This window comes from Mustela nigripes, chromosome 1, assembly GCF_022355385.1.
Source record: "Mustela nigripes isolate SB6536 chromosome 1, MUSNIG.SB6536, whole genome shotgun sequence".
Classification (NCBI taxonomy): Eukaryota; Metazoa; Chordata; class Mammalia; order Carnivora; family Mustelidae; genus Mustela; species Mustela nigripes.
This window is the reverse complement of record NC_081557.1, coordinates 124,269,785-124,290,559: the sequence shown is the minus strand read 5'-3', so window position 1 is coordinate 124,290,559 and position 20,775 is coordinate 124,269,785.

Below are 20,775 nucleotides of genomic sequence, written 5' to 3'. Positions count from 1 at the left end.
TTCTCTTGGCTGGCAAGGAGGTGTGGCAAACATTCCAGACAACTTTCTCCCATGTCACTCTTGTCCCATAGCATCTCTAGCATAAAAAAATTGGGAATTAGAAAGCTCTAAGAAGAATTTTCTTCTTAAAAAATGTCTCTCTCTTTTTTTTAACAAGGGCTGTTATCTTGACACACATTGTGGTGTATGTATGTGTGTGTTAATCATGTGCATGTATTTTCATTTCTAAACCAAACAGGAATGCACAAGGTTGCCCAGAACTGGCTCACGTGTTTGGGGCACAGTCAAGCTCAGCCAAGCTACCTTGGATGCAGTCTCTCAGAGGCAGGCCTGAAATAAATACACAACTTTCAGAAGACTGAGGCTTAAATAGCTCCACTGTGCCCTGCCTGAAGAGAACCTGGCCCATATGAGAACCAAAGAAAAAGCAATGGGAAAACTGAAACTGAAAAAGAGATGGGCATTATGGTGCCAAGGAGAATGAGAGCTGATAATCAAAAATGTATCCCCATTCAGGAGCCAACTCTCAAGGTCAGTGAAAGTCTCTGTCTTTGTCAGGTCTTTCCAGAGTAGTAGGAGGCTTTTCAGACCATCATAACTAGACAGCTTCTTCCACTTGTCTCTACTTGCTCTGGAGCAAGTTTCCAATGATCACTTGGCTTCCCATGTATCTTGGCCACAGAGAAAATATGTCCTAATCAGCAGAAGGAGGGTGGAATGAGAGGTAATCCTAGCCCAACTTGCAGTTATAGGTCTTACTATATTTAAATAAATGAAAAGAAATTCACTTATATACAGACAAGATAATAGCTTTGAAAGAGCTTTTGTTTCCACACATTTCCTTCTCTCTATTGAGAGAGCTAACCCATTAGGTATTCATTGGCTCAGGGAAGATATGTGACAGCAGAAAACCGAGAAAAACTAGAAACATTTTAGGTTTGTGTTTCAAAAGCTAGCTACGTAGAGTTAAAAACAAAAAGGGGGCCATCATAGCAAGGTTCTAGAACAGTAAGAGCAGGCTTTCCCTGTCCACCATCACTACAAACTAGAAAAGAACTCTCCACATCTGGTGAAAGAAAAGATTATGGGAGAGTGATAAGAGAATAACAGCAGTGTGACACTGAGAAAGAGAGTCTGTGCTTTCCTCTTCAGGCTGAGCACTGAGATGTGCTTCAGGGCCAAAAATTATGGAAACCAATAGCAGAAGACACTGTGCCCAACCAACTGGGTAGAACCCTGGCGAGATAGCATAATACCAGAGAAGAAATATCTCTGTGATCTGTGTAGGCAGACAGCCTCAGCATCTAACTTCAAGTTATCATGGTGGGCCAGCAACAGAATGAGTCTCATGCGTCCAAGGCAGGTAAATAAATAGTTGAGAGGAATGGGCTAGATTTGAAGGATTGCACAGACGGGAACAAAAGATGTCTCCATGACAAATTGTGTGGACCAGTTAGGGAGGAATAGATTTCCCCCTGTCCTACATTACCACCACCAATGCTTTGGAACCATAAAATCCATGTAACCATATAAACTTGCATAAACTGTAAAAAGTCAGAACTCAGTAAGTAAGGGAGAAGGCAGGAATCCAAGCTGGCAGAGATATGTTTCTGCCATCATGATGGAATGGCTCCTCAGAATACAAATTTAGCTGAGCTACATATTAATAAAGTTGACATGTTTCTTGGGCACCTAAAATTATTAATACCCCCTATACATATTGTATACCTCAGCTTCCCGTGAGTTTGAGAGGTTAATCCAAAGCTATTTACATGCAGTGTTCCATTGGAATACCAATTTCCCCATCAGTTGAGTAAGGATTTTAATATCCATCGTGCGGGGTTAGTAAGAGGCCTCAATGTGACACGTATGTGTAATGCCAGGCCCAATGTCAATAAATACTATTTCCCTCATTCCAATATCATCACTTCTATTGACATCCATAGACTATTACAATTTCTAAGTTTATAGCTGGTTGGACATTAATTATACTTTAAGTTGGCTGCTTCATGATGGCATCTTAGCATCTTAATCTCATCAGTAAAATGTCCTCAAATCACATGGATTACTTCTGGGAAGGGTTTCTGTGGCCGGTTAGTCCCACCCACAGTTTGTGGTTTCCAGTAAGCTTCAATCAAAGAGAGTGTCCCCTCCCTGACCTGAGCATGCTGTCATTTCCCAGTCCTTTTGCCACAGTCTTCTTGGAGTCCATCTTTCGGCATGCTAACTTTCTGTCCCTTATACATAAGATAAGCCATGGCCTGCTTGATCCAGGTCCAGGAAATGTGTGCTGTTCCACTGCAGAACATCTCTTCCTATAGCTAGGTAAGGAAAAAAAAGAAGGGTATCAGTGTCAGCCCTATATATACATTATTTCATTCAACCTTTGCAATGATCACCATTTCATTGGCCAAAAATTAAGCCTTGGAGAGGCTAGGTGATTTCCCTGGTACCCAGGAACTAGTAAGAGAGCAAAACCGGAAGCTAAATCTGGAAGCCTCCAGCTCATGCTCTTTTCACCACACAACCACACACGGAAGAAAGGATATGAAGGGGAAATATGATTTGTACCAAAAGGATGGTTGATTGGAGTACATGGCTAATAATTAGGGGTATTTGCAGTTGTCACCAAAATGCACGCGTGTGTTTCGATAATAGCATGTAAAGTCAGAAAGAGAGAGAGTATTCAAACATTTTCACTGGGCTACCATTAAAACTGGGGCTGACATTTAGCTCTATGATAGTATAGTAAAAATAATGATAACAATGTTTTGTGTATGTCTAGTACTCAACTTTTCTAAGTACTTTCACATCCATTATATGATTTAATTCTTACAACATTCCTGGCAAGATGTGCAGGAAAAGCATCATTATTCCCATTCTTATGAAAGGGAAAACAGGCACAGACTTATCCCACATGGCCTAGCAATCTCAGAAACACAGAGCTGAAGTCCCAAACGATGCTTACAGTATTCATGGATACTCTGAGTGAGGGCAGGAGGCATGGAGGGGGTGTGACCTCCTTTTTCTTGAAGTAGGGAATGAGATGCACTAGTCAGGGGCTCAGCAGGAAACAGATGACTTGGTGAAGTTGGATCGCTTAAGGAGATTTTTATAAAGGACAAAAGAGTGCTCAGGGTACAGAGAAACCACCAGACACTGAATTTTTCCAGTTCGCTTCAGTCCAGGGACATAAATACCTGCATCTTATTCTCCCTTCCTCCTTTGTTCTGATCAGTTGCAGTGTTTCCTGTTGGCCAAATCCAGCTAAAAGTCGAGGCAAGGATGCCTATTGATGTGGTCAAAACAGTTCAGCCTCATGAGGCACAGAGCAGGGAGCACAGAGGTAGAGTGGATCTGGAAGAGCAAATGAAAGATAGCCTGTGTATGAGGCTTTCTACCAAGGGCTGAGGGCACAGGTTGAGGTTTAGAACAGTGTGTCAATAAGATTTCAGCTTACCTGAAATAATTAAACAATAAAGAGGAGTTATTGGACAGGCTTTAGGTGCAGTCAGATCAGGCGCCTTGCATTCTGGGAGGGTGTGATATCTGTCCTCCTCGGTGTGCCAGCTGTGTACCCAGACTGCCTTACCACATGGTGGCAAAATGGCAGCAGTAGTTCCTGGTGCTGCATCTGCACACACCACATTGACTGGAGAAAGAGAGAGACCATGTTTCAGAATTCCCAGTAAAAGCCCTAAGACTCCTTGTAATTAGATTATGTTGGGTCACATACTCAATTATGAACCAAACATTTTGGCTGAGATTTGGAATGCACCAATTGGCTTAGCCTAAGTCAAGTGCTTCACCCCTAGATAAAGGAATGAAATGGCTTTCTATAAACCACACAGATTCTGGAACAGAAACTAGAGCTGTGTGGGATGTCTAGAGAGACCAAGAAGAAGTACCCACACAAGCAGGATTGCCGACCTGCCACTGTCCGTAAAGGGAAGAGACAACTAGGGCTGTTTTTCAGTCCAAAATGTACTTGAACAGAAGAAACCTAAAATGGATAAAATGGACAAGTGTTTTTTCAGTCAGTGAAGCAACAATGGTTAGCCCATCAAGTGCTATTGCAGTGGCTCAATGACGCCCTTTGGTATTTATACTCTCTTCTTATTAGAACCTCATGGCAAAAAAAAAAAAAAAGAAAAAGGCAGCTGCTCAAGTTCAAAGCAGAAAAAAGGAAAAGAGACAAATGATGGTCTAAAGGGAATGGAGTGTTCTCTTAGGACCTATTACCTTTCTGTTGGCAAAGGAAAACTCTTTACATCATTGCCAGAACTATACTGTGTATCACCCCTTAGCTGCAAAGGAGGCTTGGGACTAGGGACATTTTGTGTTGCAGCCCAAGTCATAGATGATGGGAGAAAGAAGTTGGAATTGTTTTGGAGAGCTCAGCCATGGTCTCTGCCACAGGAATGATTGCCTAACAGCAATGAAGACCCAGCTCAGGCTGGAAATCATAAATCTGTGGTGGAGCCAATCAGCAGGGAATCACCCACTCAACAATAAAATTGGTTAACTGGAAAAAATGACAGTTTTATACTAAATTTCACTGATTCTGCTAACTCAGGAGAACTACGGGCCAAGCTTTCCTAGCAAAGAGGGCAGCGAAGCCAACCACATAGACGATTCAAGAAAACTGCTGGAACAATGGTGCTATCTCATTTCCAGAAAAATTAAAAGCTTTTCTGAATAAATTTATAAGCCAAAGCCTATGCACAGTCTATATCATATAACAACACTAATACTGGTTATTTTTCCAGAGAAGCTCGTGCATCGAGGGAGAACCTTTCCACCTAGTTTTAAAGATTGCTAACAAAGTTTCAGTACTTGTCTAGGTAATCCTAAACAGCATAGTTCATGCTCTATTTAGGCAGGAATTCAAAAGGAATCCCTTAGTAGGCAGGTTCTCCACTTTTTTACATTATCATTGAAATATAATTTTTTTTCTTTTATAAACATGTAGAACAAGGCCATATACAAAGGAGTATCTAATTAAATACAGCTTAATTAAATGACTTTTGCGTGTATGATTATATAATCCAAATATAATTTTGCTCTGTCCTTAAGACCCACAGTGAAAGATTTACAAATTCAACTCAGACATGTCGACCTTCTCTAGGTGTTCTCTAGGAGCAATTAAGAGAATTTACCCCCCACATAACACACCACAGTGTTCCCTCTAGACCTTCAACACACAGCAGCTGCTTTCCCCACAGTTTTCTTCCTGTCTCTCCTATCTATTCCTGGAGAGACACTATGTAGAAACCTTTGTCCCCTTTCCTAGGCTCCCTTGGGTCCAAATCTTGTCACATTCTTCCACCAGTACATCAAAGACTCTTGTCTGTCTTCCCAAGCAAGAAAGGACCTTCCTTCTTAAGCAAAAGAATAGGGAGAAAGACTGACAAGGAAAAATCCTAGCAATGCCAAACTCTAGGCAAGCGCTTGATATAGCTTCCTAGAAAGTACTAGTAAATTCCCACCTTTAAGAAATAATAAAAGTTGGGGCACCTGGGTGGCTCAGTGGGTTAAGCCTCTGCCTTTGGCTCAGGTCGTGATCACAGGGTCCTGGGATCGATCCCTCGTCTCTTTCTCTGCCTGCCTCTCTGCCTACTTGTGATCTCTGTCAAATAAATAAATGAAATCTTTAAAAAAAAAAAAAGAAAGAAAGAAAGAAAGAATAAAAGTATTAGAGCAAAAACATATTCATGATTAATTTTCACATGACACCATATGGCAACAATAACAAACATCACAGATTTCACAGATTTACGGTGTGAAACAAAAGAGGGAAAAGACAAGGGGAAGATAATGATTTAAAAGACATGAAGCAAGAGCAATAGTTAACATTTTTGTTAGCAGGCCGTGTGTAACCGGAAAGGGATTGCTGGAGATACAGATTTTAAGCTCTTGAATAAAAGAAATATGTGTTCTATTGAAAAATGAAATGGCTCCCACGTAAATGTATAAGAAAAGTTCACATGCTTCATATAACATGTGAACTAATAAAGTTGCTTTGTGGTTTGTGAATATCCTTAAATATATTAATAACTGACAAGTAAAATGAAATGATTTCTATATCTATATATTTCTATATCAAAACAAAGAAATGATTAGCACAGTTTTTTTTTATTTATTTTCAGCATAACAGTATTCATTGTTTTTGCACCACACCCAGTGCTCCATGCAATCCGTGCCCTCTATAATACCCACCACCTGGCTCCCCCAACCTCCCACCCCTACCTCCCACCCCTACTCCCCCAAGTCCCCCCCCCTAGCCCCCCCCCCCTTCAAAACCCTCAGATTGTTTTTCAGAGTCCATAGTCTCTCATGGTTCACCACCCCTTCCAATTTCCCTCAACTCCCTTCTCCTCTCCATCTCCCCTTGTCCTCCACAGTTATTTTTTTAAAGATTTTATTTATTTATTTGTCAGAGAGAGAGAACACAAGCAGGAGGTGTGGTAGGTGGAGGGAGAAGCAGGCTCCCCGCTGAGCAAGGAGCCCAGTGGGGGACTCGATCCCAGAACACCAGGATCTTGACCTGAGCCGAAGGCAGAAGGCAGACGCTCAGTCAGCTGAGCCACCCAAGCATCCCACTAGGGCAATTATTAAGCTGACCACCAAGTCCATCTGTGCCTGCTCGCAATCTCTACGAGGCTTATCAACAACCATGAGTGACGAATACCTGTATTCAAGTTTGGGTGCTTCAATTTACAAGCCATGTGATTTTGGTCCAGCCCTTTGGCTTCTTCCATGTCTCTGCTTCTTTATCTGTTAAACTGAGATGATAATATTTTATCCTCGGTCTACTTCTCCAGGTGCAGTGAGGATCAGCCTAGGTAATGCTTGTGCCGGCATTCTGGGAATTGTGAAGTACGATTAAACCCAAATCACTAATAACAGTGGTAGAGAGTATTTACTGCCTATTCACAGAGCATCTCCCAAGATGCTCCTGGGCACATAGGTTACACAATAAGATGTATGATGTTCTCTCCGAAGTACTTAGCCTTAGTATCACTCTCTAGGACAGCACAACGTACTCCTTGGAATATTGATTAGTAGATCTAATACAGCCATCGTTTAGTGAAAGCTTACAAGGCACTGGTCTAAACACTTTAAATACCTTATATCATTTAACGCTCACCAGAACCTGATAAGGGAGATAACGTTATCATCATCTCTACTTTACTGGAGAGGAGGCCGAGACTCAAGAGTTGAAGTAACTCACCCGGTCCCCTGTCACGAGGGTGTTGAGTCGGTACACCTTGGAATGGATGCCGCTGATAGACTCGCCATGCCCTGGGGTCTCCTTGTAGTTAAACCAGCACTGTATCTTCATACACAGGCGACAAATATGTGTTGACTGAATAAACAAAATAAATCCCCATGGTTCAAGTAGTTAGAACATTAAGAGATTCCTGCAACATTTATTATTATTTTCTAAATGAGGAAAGGGAAAGAAACTTTCTCCTACCTGTAATAACTGTCATCATCAAGAAATGAGCTCTTGGGGCGCCTGGGTGGCTCAGTGGGTTAAAGCCTCTGCCTTCGGCTCAGGTCACGACCAGAGTCCTGGGATCGAGCCCCACGTCGGGCTCTCTGCTCAGCAGGGAGCCTGCTTCTCTCTCTCTTTCTCTCTCTGCCTGCCTCTCTGCCTACTTGTGATCTGTCTGTCAAATAAATAAATAAAATATTTAAAAAAAAAAAACTAAAGAAAGAAATGAGCTCTCAAGAGCAGACTTTTCCAAATAGATACTTAACTCTTAAAGACTAGATTAAAAACTTCTAATTTATTTTGATAGAAATTTTATAAAACATGGTTAAAAAAAAAAGTTTGAGGGTCAGTGGACTAAGGATGGCTATTTGACTCCCCTTCTCCAAGAACTGAATTGGTTTGTCTTCTAAATTATCCTTTCCATTATCTGAGTACATTTTGTGTGTGTGCACTACTCACCGTCCCTGCGTCTAATATATGTGATTGTGACATATCTCTGCTGTTTTCCGCCTTTTTCTCTCTCTTTACTCTTCTTTCCTCATAGATCATCTCTTTCTTTCTTTCTTTATGCTTCCATTTGAAAATCTGCCTTTGTAGAGGCAGAACCCTCCTTTTCACTCAACTATCAAAGTAAATAATCATACTCAGTTCGACGTGTTCTTGATATTTCTTTGTTTTTCCACTCAATTTCCTTGTTAATTCTTGCCTGGGATCTGTCCCACTGGCAAGAAAGACTTTTTTAGGGGGCCTATATCCTAATTAGACAAAAGTTGGCCACCAAGCACTTCCTGGCAATCCCTCCAGATTTCATGACTTTCTTTTCCCGCTCTCCAGAAGGACCATCACACCTTATCTTTTTCCTCAAACATTTGTGGCCCTTCCTCCGTCTCAGCTGGTGATCTCACCTCCAATTCTTGTGAGCAGGGAGAAGCAGTTATAAGGGCCCCGCTCAATCTCCCCTCACCAAACACACTAACCTGCCGGTGTCCAGTGTCCGTACGGTATTCCCTCTCTGTTCACTCTCTATGCTGTGCCCTGGGTTATTCTTTTTTACAGTCTCACAAATCACCAATTCTCCCATTAACCATCTTAAAATTCAAATCTTCTAATACAGTTGTACTCCATGACTGTATTTTTTGTTTACAAATTTTTGATCACCTCTCGTGTTTCCTTTTTGTTTTTATCCCATAATGTCTTGCTCTTTTTAGTAGAAGTTCTGCCCTTGTCCTTTGATCATCTCAATCCATTTATATTAGAATCTCATCAAACTGCCACAGAGCTAAAAGTGATTTCATCTATAGTCAATTCACATTCTAATTGTCGATTCTGTTGGCTTTCTTTCTGAGCACTAAACCAATCCACGTGTTCTGGAATTTGGGTTTGCAAGCTCATAGCGAAGCATTTGGAAGCTTTTAACATTTTTCTTCCTATCTCTCCCTAGGCCTTCAGTCATGAGCTCACCCCGCTCTGTCAGCAGACCTTCGATCAAAAGCCAAGTCTTATAGTAGCAGCTTGGAATTCCTGCCCTAAGGCGATATCGTGAATTCCACAGATCCAATCACAGAACAATTAGGCAGCTAGGCTCAGTTTTTGATTGTAAGATTGTAACTAGGTACCTCCATCTCCCTAGTCCACTGCTTTCTAAAAGCCACGTGTCTAAGTAAAAATCATCTGGAGTTTTAATTTTTTTCAGGCTCAGTTTTGAGAAGGAAGGGGTTTTCAAACTGTCATTTGGATCCAGTTTCTCATACAGCAATTTTAGTGTCCTCTGCCCCTCAGGAGCTGAAAGTCTGGCCAATACTCTACACTTTCTGGATTTCCATAAACTCTGTGGCTTCAGCCTACTTCTTGGGCATTTTTCTTCTCTTTCCATCCAGGAGATATTTGTCTTGTTTGTGAACCTGGATTTATCTACCTCATTTCTCCCTCTAGGTTTCATCTGTGATTGTCATATGTTTGGAGTAGAGTGCGTTATCAAAGCCTGAACTCAGTGAGCTGTCTTAATTTAAAAATTGTACCAATATACTCTATCTTCTCTTTCATTTCTATCATAAGCCAAGCTCCTCATTTCAGGGACCTTCTCCACTTGAGGATTTGGCTCCTGTAATTACTCTCCCCTTTTCTAGAATCATCCACTTCTTCTGCGCTGGGCCATTCCCATCTCATACAGGTATGTTGAAATATCACCTATTTCATTAAAAAAAAAAAAAAAAGGCAACAAATCTGCCCTTAGACTCCACATTCTCCTCCAGCTACTTCTCATTTTTTTCTGCTCTTCTTTATGCCAAAACTCTCTGAATGAGTTTTCTATATTCACTGGCTTCACTTTCTCATTCCTCCTTCCAATCATGCATCATGTCTGAGACTGCATTGTAAGAGAATGCTTTGCTCACGTGAAGTTTGAGTTGCCAAGTAGGCACCCAAGCAAAGATAATAAGTAGTCTTGAGGCTCAGAGAAGAGTGCACGGCTAGGGATATCAATATGGGATCTTTCAATATATTGATGTTATAGCAGAGATTATTAGGTGCTTATTCCTTCTCCTCTACCTCCTTAGTACAGAAGCCTCCCTTGCGGGAGATGTAAACCCATGACTAAGTCTAGCCATTGAACTAATGAGATAAACATGAAAAGGATGGGGAGCATCCCCCAAAGTCTCCTTTAATCTGCTGGGAGGGGCCCCTTTCTCTTTTCCTTCTTTCTGAAATGTGTCTATAGTGCCTCGAGCTAAATCAACCACCCCAAATCATATGGCAGGACATGAGAATGAAAGCCACATGCTGGAATGAGGGAACAGAAAGTCACAAGTAGCCTGAGTCTCTGAGGACCTTGCAGGTCTGCCACCTCAGCTATGGACCAACTCCTGACTCCACTATGCGACAGAATGAACTCCCACATGTTTAAGCTATTGTGATGGGATTTCTGTTATCAGCGGTGGAACACAACTCATTTGGGAACAGATGGCCTTGAAAGCCAGGGAACTGCAAGAGAACATCTAAGAAGTGAGAGGAGATAGAGAACAGAAGAGGTCCATGCCAGAGCCTATGGAACTCCAAAGGCCAGAGGAAGAGGAAGAGGATCTAGAGGAGGACCTAGAGGAGAGCAACAAGGTAACAGGAGAACCAGGCCAGCGTGATGTCCTGGAGGCAAGTGAAGAAAATATTTGAAGTAAGAAGCAGTCATTGTCAAATGTTCTTCATAGGTCAAGGAAGGTGGAACTGAAAATAACTGACCATTGGATTCAGCAACATGGAGCTCCTGAGTGACTGGGACAAGAGCAAGTTTCAAGGACTAATGGGGAAAAGCCTGATTTGAATGGGTATAGAGAGAATGAGAGGAGAGGAAGACAGAAAGTGTAAGCAACTTGTTGAAGTACTTTTGTTTCAGAGAAGAGCGGAGTCTACTGGAGAAGTAGACTCAAAATAAGTTTTTGTTCATTTGTTTTAAGCTGAGAAAAATAAAAAAAAAGTATGTCTGATGGTAATGGAAATGATCTAAATCAATGATGCCAGAATGAGAAGGTAGAACTGTCAGTGTGCTTTGTTTAAATCAAGTTGCTTTCTGAGCTTAACTCTAATAATCACTTTATTTAAGCACTTTATTATGTTTTTATAACTAATCATCTTGTAGTTCATTCTTCCTGGTCCTTTTATATTTAGTATAGTAAAAACAATAAATTTAATGCATTCAAAGGGCATAAATAATGACAAAAAAAGAATTTTAAAGAGAATGCTTGATAAAAATATTAAAATACATCCGAATTCAACCTTATTTAGATTACGTTATTTAGGTGCTAAGTGCTGCAATTAAATACATACATACATAAATCCCTAGTGTATTAGGAGAAAGTATGGTTGAAGGCAAAAAAAAAAGAGAGAGAGAGAGAGAGAGCCAGTGAGAAGTGCAGTAATTTTACTTTAGGGTGTGCTTTGTGTTTAAGGATAGGCACCTTGGAGAGACTATGGACTCTGAAAAACAATTTGAGGGGTTTGAAGTGGCGGGGGGAGGTGGGAGGTTGGGGTGCCAGGTGGTGGGTATTATAGAGGGCACGGATTGCATGGAGCACTGGGTGTGGAGAAAAAATAATGAATACTGTTTTTCTGAAAATAAATAAATTGAAGAAAAAAAAAAAAGGATAGGCACCTTGACGTACAATGTAAAGGTGTGTTTCTGAGTTGGTCCTTCCTGTAGGAATTACAATGAAAATAAATAAATACTATTTTAAAATAAAATTACTATCTTAAAAAAGTACTTAAAGCGCCACCCAGTCTTAGATAAGAGTGGAGATGACTAAAATATGAATGTTGAGACCTAAACATAATGTCACATGGAACGGAAGGGAATCAAGACTAGAAGGTAGATTCTTTAACTTGATAATGGACGCTTGAAGTATCAGGCTCTCAGGAAAGGAACTAGGGCGACCCCTGCTGGGAGAGAAAAGTGAAGGGTTCTCTATAAAAAGTTAGGCCTGGTGTAACTAGGAGGTTGCAAATTCAAAAACTAAAGTGAAGGAGGATTTAGAATGAGGAAAGAACAATAAGATGTAAGTGATTGTGAGTGACTGTCTGAAGAAATTAGCCTAAGAGAAACACTAAAGCAAAAATAGGGGAAAAGTCACAGCTGGAAAAGAATCAAGAGTACATGAAACTCCCAGTGGGTAAATTAACATGGAGGTTTGGGTTCCAGATTCCTTGAAAGGACATCTGCAAATCCCCTAAGAGCTCATGGACCCTACAGAGGTCAAGACACCTTGCTAGGAGAAGGCAATATTCTCTGAGATGTGTAAATGGTCAGCCATGATGCACAAAATCTCTTCAGAAACTCATCACAATTTCAGAGAAACACTGGGGTTTAAAGAAATAAAATCTGAGGGCAAAAAAAATGTCAGAGGAGAGGAGAGAAGATGACAAGAAGATGACACCAGAAGGGCTGGGAAGACTGGGAAAAAGGATGAGTTTCTTTTCAGTGGGCCATCAGTGATCCTTGCACTATAGTTTATAAAACCCCACGCTGAGTTATTTTGGTTATTTTCTCTCTCACTTCAGACAGTTACACTTAATAGATAAGGTACAGGTGAAATTGAAATGAGAGAGAGAGTTTAGTATTGCAAGCTTAGAGATTTAGTATTGCAAGGTGAGATTGGTAGTTTGGGCTTCATGACCCAGAGTTGCCATGGATGGCTTTTGGAGGATCCACAAACCTGGGGAAAAAGTAGATTTTGCTTTTATGTCTTCCCCAATATTTAGAATTAGGTAGGGGAGGGATTTTTTTGTATAACTTCTATATTTATATAAGATATAATATAATATAATATAATATAATATAATATATATTATATAATATATAATATATTATTATATATTTATTAAAGTACTAGATCATACTATATAAGTGAAAAGCAACATACAGAGCAATGTTCATTTTGATGATTTATAATTGTCACCACTGGCCATAATATCCACCAGGCCTTCCTTTGATATGAATTGGAAATGTGACACCTCATGGAGACTCTGAACATCTATCTAGCTATACCTTGATGCCAACCTGGGCTAGGAAATATCAAAACAAAAATCATTGGGTTTTATTTTTATATGGAATCATTAGGCATAATGGAACAAAAAGTCAGAAGGCATCTTAAGCAGCAAGATTCCTACCCGTGGAAGTAGGAAGCCCAAGTGGCCCCTGACACCCTAAAAATATATTGCACCACCTGCTTCTTTTGCCCATAAAAGACTCAACTGGAAAATGTTAAAACTCTACCAAAATTGGACTTGGTCCCAGGGAAGTGTTGTCCTGAGTCATCTTACAGAATTGCTCGCAGCATCACCAGATAAAAGACCTTGATGAAACAGTATGTCTTGGAAATGGTTAAGTTGATTTGTGCCTTAGAGGAAAACTTAAACACTAGAACAATGCCTCTCTCAAATGTTCCTATTCCTTGCAAAATCCCTAAAATCTATTCCAGGATTTTGAAGCAGATCATACAGGGATTGCCATTTCTCTTTAAATGAGAGTATTGACTTCTGGCATGGACAAGTCCCAGTTCCCATGTCATTGGCATAAGAACAGAATCAAATGAAGATTCTTATTTTGGGAGCCTTTGGGGAAAGTTCAAAGGCCTCCTGTGGTTTTGAAATTGTAAAAACTGTATTTGCCAGTACCAGCTCAACCGTTGGTACTGGCCATGGTTAGAGAGCCAGCAATGCTCAGCAGCCCCTCTGGGCTTTCTGCCTTGGTGAAGAAAGAAAAGTCCACACATCAATAAGATTCATTCCATTCCAGATTGCATTGCATTCCTGTCAAAAACAAATCCTCAATACAATGTGTTTACTATCCCAATAGTCATCAGCCTATTCAACATGAGAGCCTTGAAGTTCTGTTAGGAATGTAGAATACAATTCTCCTCTGCTATACAGAAATCCCCTGGCTGACTAAAAGTTGAGTCTAGTTGCCCTTAATTGAATTTGAGGTAGATAACTCCTACTTGGCCTTAAGATGTCAGATTAAAAACACTTCTTTTGCATCAAATCCCTCTATTGTTGGAACTCATAGAGTCATGTACTTTTCCTCTATAGCAATTTTATAAGTGGTTGTGAGTGTTTGATTAATATCTGTCTTCCCTGCTAGACAGTGGCTCAACGAGACCAGGGACTAATTCTGGTTTAGTCAATCATTGTCTTTCTCACCCACAGCACAGTGCTGGGCATATACTATTCTCAAGAAATACTCAGAAATACCTGAATGAATGAGCAGAAAAATAAGTGGCATGAAGGAATTTTCCCACAACCTTCCAGGTCTAGGTGGCCCCTTGAATAACAAAACATGGCTGTTCCTATTTTAAGTCTTTACCTGAACTCAGCTAATTCTCACAATAATCTTGTCAAGTAAGTATTATTATTATCTACTGAGGAGGAAATCATGGCATGTAGAGGCAACTAAGTTGCCTAAGTTGTGTAAGTACTCATGATTAGTAAGGGGTGGTTTCTTGTTCTAAATTCAGAACCCACACTCTGAACTCTCTCTCTATTAGAGGAGTTGCTTGAAAACTACCTACTCTTTGGATGAAGCTACCTCTCTGGAAGTGAAGATTAGAGGTAGACAGGTAGATCTGGGGGAAGGTTTTCTGCCACCTAGAATTCAGGGTAGCAATTTCTCTGAAGGAAGAAACCTTTCAAACTGGGAAATACCGCAGAACAGTGCATGTTGCTTCTGCTCAGAATACCACCTTGCAAGGGGCGCCTGGGTGGCTCAGTTGGCTGAGCCTCCCACTCTTGATTTCTACTTGAGTCATGATCTCAAGATCATGAGTTTGAGCCCCGCAAAGGGCTCGGCAGTCAGCATGGAGTCTACTTAAGATTCTCTCTCTCTCCCTCTGCCCTTCCCTCACCCCCACCCCTCTCTCTCCCCAAACCAAAAACACCTACACAGTGTCTATGAGGTAGATCTTGACAAAGATGACCTCAGTAACTACAAAACAAAGAAATGGTATAAATGGATTCCATCCTGCAATGTGTTTGAGAATTCTGACATTTTCTCTGATATAAGCCAAACTTCACCTGGGAAAGAAAACAATGGGAATTTTTATTCCATCGGCAATACCTACTTCATACAGGTATTTCAGAGCTTACTGCCTCCAGAAGTAGAGTTCACATCATAGAATGTCAAGTATGACAAGTGTCACTATGCCTATGACCACTCCAAAAGTTAAAATTCTTACTGAAGTTTAAAAAGAAAAAAAAAATCCATGTACTTTAACATTTCCTTTTAAGCAGAAATTTACCTAACAAGTTTTTTTTTAAGTACGCGATCTGGACTTATCTTTTAAAATTTCAGGTAATCGTTACATATTTTTTAAATAAAAATGTGAGAAAGATCACATTACTTGTTTAATAAAATTTCTCTCTCTAAAGATGAAAAACATTGTATGTTATTTTATATGGTGGCTTATATGCTTTTTTTGGAGTCTGTGACCAAAAAGGAATTCGTAATCACCGGTCTCTGGGTTGAAACCAGCTTTCACAACTTTCTAGCTGAAGGGTGACTGTATGGGAAGATTAGGATATTGTTGGAAGTCTGTGTGCGGATATTCTCCATATGCTTCTCCAGATTTGCTATCTATCTTTCCATCTCCTCTTTGAACATCCTGGAAACTGACCTGTGTGGTCTACCTCATGACTCCCCTGCTTTCTGGCCTCCAGTTGGTTTCTCTATCTACGGCCACACTCTTGTCCAGCAGCCCCTTTTCTTCAGCTTCCTGTAGCTGATACTTCCCTTTGCCCTCTTAGGCCTGGAGCTGGAAACTATCTCCTGCTAAGTCATCATTTTTGTTTCCCTTAACCTTGACCACATCTCAGTCAATAGTGTCTTCATTACAATCTCTTCTGTGACCCTTTGACTATGTTTTCTATCAGGACCCTGATGGATACAGGCTGCCTCTCTTCTTTCACTTCACCTAGTCAAAAGGATCTTTTTAAAATAGGGTTTGTTTGTTTTTTTCCTTAAGTGAGATATACCACTGAAGATCCAATCTATAAAGAAATCATTAATAAGTTGAACTTCATTAAAATTAAAAACTTCTGTTCTGCAAAAGACAGTGCCAAAAGAATAAGAAGACAAGCCACAGAATGGAAGAAAATATTTACAAAAGACACCTGGTGAAGGACTTTAATTCAATAAATACAAAAATTTGTAAAATTTAATAGTAAGAAACAGTAAGACCAAAAAAAAAAAAAAGAAAGAAATAGTAAGACAACCCAATTTAAAATGAGCCAAAGACCCTTACAGACTCCTCACCAAAGATAAACAGATCGCAAAATAAGCATAAGAAAAGATGCTCCATATCATTTGGCATCAGAGTAATGAAAATTGAAACAAGATACCTCTATACACCTATTAGAATGACCAAAATTCAGAACACTGACAACACAAAAGGCTGACAAGGATTTGGAGCAACAGAAATTTTCATACATCGCTGGTGGAATGTAAAATGGTAGAGCCATTTTGGAACAGTTCGGCTGTTTCATACAAAACAAAACATACTCAGTCTTAACATGGGATACAGCAATCACGCTCCTTGGTATTTACCCAAAGGAACTGAAATTTCATGACACAAAACCTGCACATGGATGTTTGTAGCAACTTTATTCATAATTGTCAAAACTTGGAAGCAACCAAGTCCTTCAGTAGATAAATGGATAAACTGTTGATATCCAGACAATGGAATATTCAGTGCTAAAAAGAAATGAGCTATCAAGTCATGAGACAATATGGAGGACCTTAAATACATATTACCAAGTGAAAGAAGCCCATATAAAAAGGCTACCTACTACATGTTTCTAACTACAAGACATTCTGGAAAAGGCAAAGCTGTGGAGACAATAACATTTTTCAGGGGTTGCCATGGGTGGGGGAAGGGAGAGATGAATAAGCAGAGCACAGGTGATTTTAGGACAGTGAAACTACATGTATGATAATTTAATAATAGATATATTTCATTATACATTTGTCCAAACCAATAGAATTTACAACTCCATGAAAAATAAACTATGGACTTTGGATGATTTGGGGTGATTATGATGTGTCAGTGTAGCTTCATTCCTGATTTTAAAAAATATATGTATATTTCCTTAAGTGAGTATATGTATATGTATATGTGTGTACATATACATATGTGTGTACACACAGACACACACACGCACATACACACAACCCCAATCTGATGAGTGATGTTGATAAGACTGCTCATGTGTGGAGACAGGATATCTGGAAAATCTTTATACCTCCTCTCGGTTTTGTAAACCTAATACTGCTCTAAAAAAATGAAGTCCTTAAAAAATATTTTTAAATTTATAAAAAAATAAAGTGATCTAAGACTAAATTTTGTACTTGCTCTCCATTTCTCTCTTCTTTCACTACTTCTTTTTCTCAGTCTAATAGTTTTTGTAACCTAAAGACTGTTTAGCCCACCCCTGCTCTCTATACCAACCTGGAGATCTCCAGAAAACACACATTAAACTCCAGAAATGTAGGGGCGCCTGGGTGGCTCAGTGGATTAAGCTGCTGCCTTCAGCTCGGGTCGTGATCTTAGGGTCCTGGGATTGAGCCCTGCATCAGGCTCTCTGCTCAGCGAGGAGCCTGCTTCCCCCTCTCTCTTTCTGCCTGACTCTCTGCCTACTTGTGATCTCTGTCTCTGTCAAATAAATTAAAAAAAAAAAAATCTTTAAACTCCAGAAATGTTAATAATGTCTATCTTAAAGATGTTTTTCTGGGCAGATGAAGAAGAGGGTTATATCGCCCTTCCACAGAACAACTTCCTCTAAATTCCCTTGCTTTGACATCTCTTTCTCAAAGTTTTTCATCACAGGCATCCTTCTGATCCTCTTATCGGTCTCCAGAACTCGCCTGTCTTTCCAGACGCTTGACTCAGCCTCTCCCCCATCTCCTCCCTGCCACATGTTTGCACAGCAAAACAAAGACCAAGCAAAACACTGCTCTACCACTACCCTCCTTCCATGAGATCCCTCCAGATGTTCTGTTCTCAGGAAGCTTGCTTATAATGCTGTCTGAGAGGAGAGAACAGTAGCTATATATAATTCAATTCCCATTATCCGAAAATGACTATCTGGACTCTCTTCACCAAATCATTAAATCTGGAAAGATTGTCTCAATGGCATGTTTTGTAATAAAAAGACATCTTTTTCGGATGAGAAAAGTGATGCATTCTCATTGCAAAAAAAAAAAAAAAAATCAAACATTTCAACAGTGCATAACTTACAAATTTAAATTTCCCTTTAATTGTAATATCCACAGATATCCACTTTACTGGCTTGGGGACGGTCCTCCAGATCTTATAATCAATATTATGGGTTTCTTTCTTACTTTTTTTTTCTTAAAGGGACCACTTTTTTTTAATAAACAAAAGATCTGAGCAGCTATGGATAGCAAACAAGCACATGAAAAGATGCTCCACAGCGTTTAGTTATTAGAAAAATGGAAACTAAAACCACCAAGATTGCAACAACATGGACCTATGGGATATAATGCTAAGTGAAATAAATCAGACAGAAAAAAGACAAATGCCATATGATTTCACTTAAATGTGGAATCTAAAAAACAAAACAAACAAATGAATAAAAGAAATAGATTCATAAATACAGAGAACAAACTCGTGGTTGCCAGAGCAAAAAGGGGTGAGGGATGGGCAAAATAGGCGAAGGAGATGAAGAAGTAGAAATGTCCAGGGTGCCTGGGTGGCTCAGTGGGTTAAAGCCTCTGCTTTCGGCTCAAGTCATGATCTCAGGGTCCTGGGATCGAGCCCTGCATCGGGCTCTCTGCTCAGCAAGGAGCCTGCTTCCTCCTCTCTCTCTGCCTGCCTCTCTGCTTACTTGTGATCTCTGTCTGTCAAATAAATAAATAAAATCTTAAAAAAAAAAAAAAGAAGAAGTAGAAATGTCCAGTAATAAAATAAATAAGTCTTGGGATGCATATAAATAAATCACTATGTTGTACACCTGAAACTACTATAAAATTGTAGGTCAACCATACTTTAATTAAACAAAACCACAATGAGATACCATCATGAGCCTATTAGAATTATTAAAATTAAAAAGACTGCCCATATCAAGTGTGGGTCAGGACTCAAAGACTGGAACTCTCATACACCACTAGTGGAATATAAAATGGTATAGACATTTTGGAAAACACTTGGACAGTTTCTTCAAGAGTTAAACATGCACCTGCGCTACGGTCCAGTCATTCCATTCCCCAGTATTTACCCAAGAGCAAATGAAAGCATATGTCCATACAAAGACTTGTACACAGATGTTCATAGGGTGTTTTTTTTTAAATAACCAAAAATGGGAAGTAATCCAAATGTCCCTCAACATTTGAATGGATAAGAACACATTGTATTATAGCCACACAATGAGATTCTGCTCAAAAAGAGAAAGGAATGAATTATTGATAAAAGCAACAGCATGGATGAATAAAATGCTGAGCAAAAGAAGCCAGACAAAAGAAGTATACTCTAAGTGTTTCTATTTTCTTAAAACTCTAGAAAATGTAAACTAATCTACAGTGACAGAAAGCCGATCAGTGATTAAGTGGGAAAGAGAAGCAAAAGAGAGATCATCAAGGTGCACAACAAAATTTTTTCTTTCATTTACTTTTATTGTTTATTTATTTTTTATTTTAAAGATCTCATTTAAATTCAAGTTAGTTAACATATAGTGTATTATTAGATTTAGGGGTAGAATTTAGTGATTCATCAGTTGTATATAAACTTGCAATGGTGATAGATATTCTCATGATCTTTTCTTTTTTTTAAAACATGTTTTATTTAAATTCAGTTAATTAGCATATAACATTCTTGGGATATTCTCATTATCTTGAACATGATCATGGTAATGAGTTCATGTTTATAAAGAGATGTCAAAACTTGTCAAAGTGCGCACGTTAAAATATGCAATTTATCACATGTCAATTATATCTGAATACAAGAGCTTAAATGGAGACAAAACAAGACATACGGCTTTGTAATTTATGGTTTTCAGGGAACATATGTGTATTTTTTTATGTAAAGGAAGTAAGGGGCACAAATTAAGATCATTGTACTGGGGCGCCTGGGTGGCTCAGTCAGTTAAGCGTCTACCTGTGGTCATGATCCCAGGGTTCTGGGATGGAGCCCCACATCACATTGGGCTCCCTGCTCAGCGGGGAGTCTGCTTCTCCCTCTCCCTCTGCTTGCTGCTCCCCCTGCTTGTATTCACACTCTCCCGCTCTCTCTCTGTGGAATAAATAAATAAAATCTTTAAAAAAATAATAAGTTGTACTAAAAGAAATGCTCACCAATAATAAGAAACTACATAGTTCAACAAAAATGTGTTACTAAGTCACCCTTTTTTTTCATATTTCACTTATATGATCTTTCAGTTTTCTTAAAAATAACGACTGGCTTACGATTGCTAAAAATCAATACTGTAAGTGGAAAGGTGAGTTATTCAATATATTTTGTTGCCTTCCTTAGATATTTCTCAATCTCTAATGGGTTTCATTCTAATTCTATATTAGAATTATTTGGAAAAATAAATGCTTTTAATATATACTTTCAAGTGCTAATAATTTTGATGCCCATATTTCAAAGTCAGGCAGATCTGAGTTTGAATTATTGCTTTGATGGTAGGTAAAGCCTCCTAGTATTTGCTTGCTAAATTAAAAGGGATCAAATGATCTACTTATTAGGGTTTTCATGAAGAATGAATGTGATAATCATAAAATG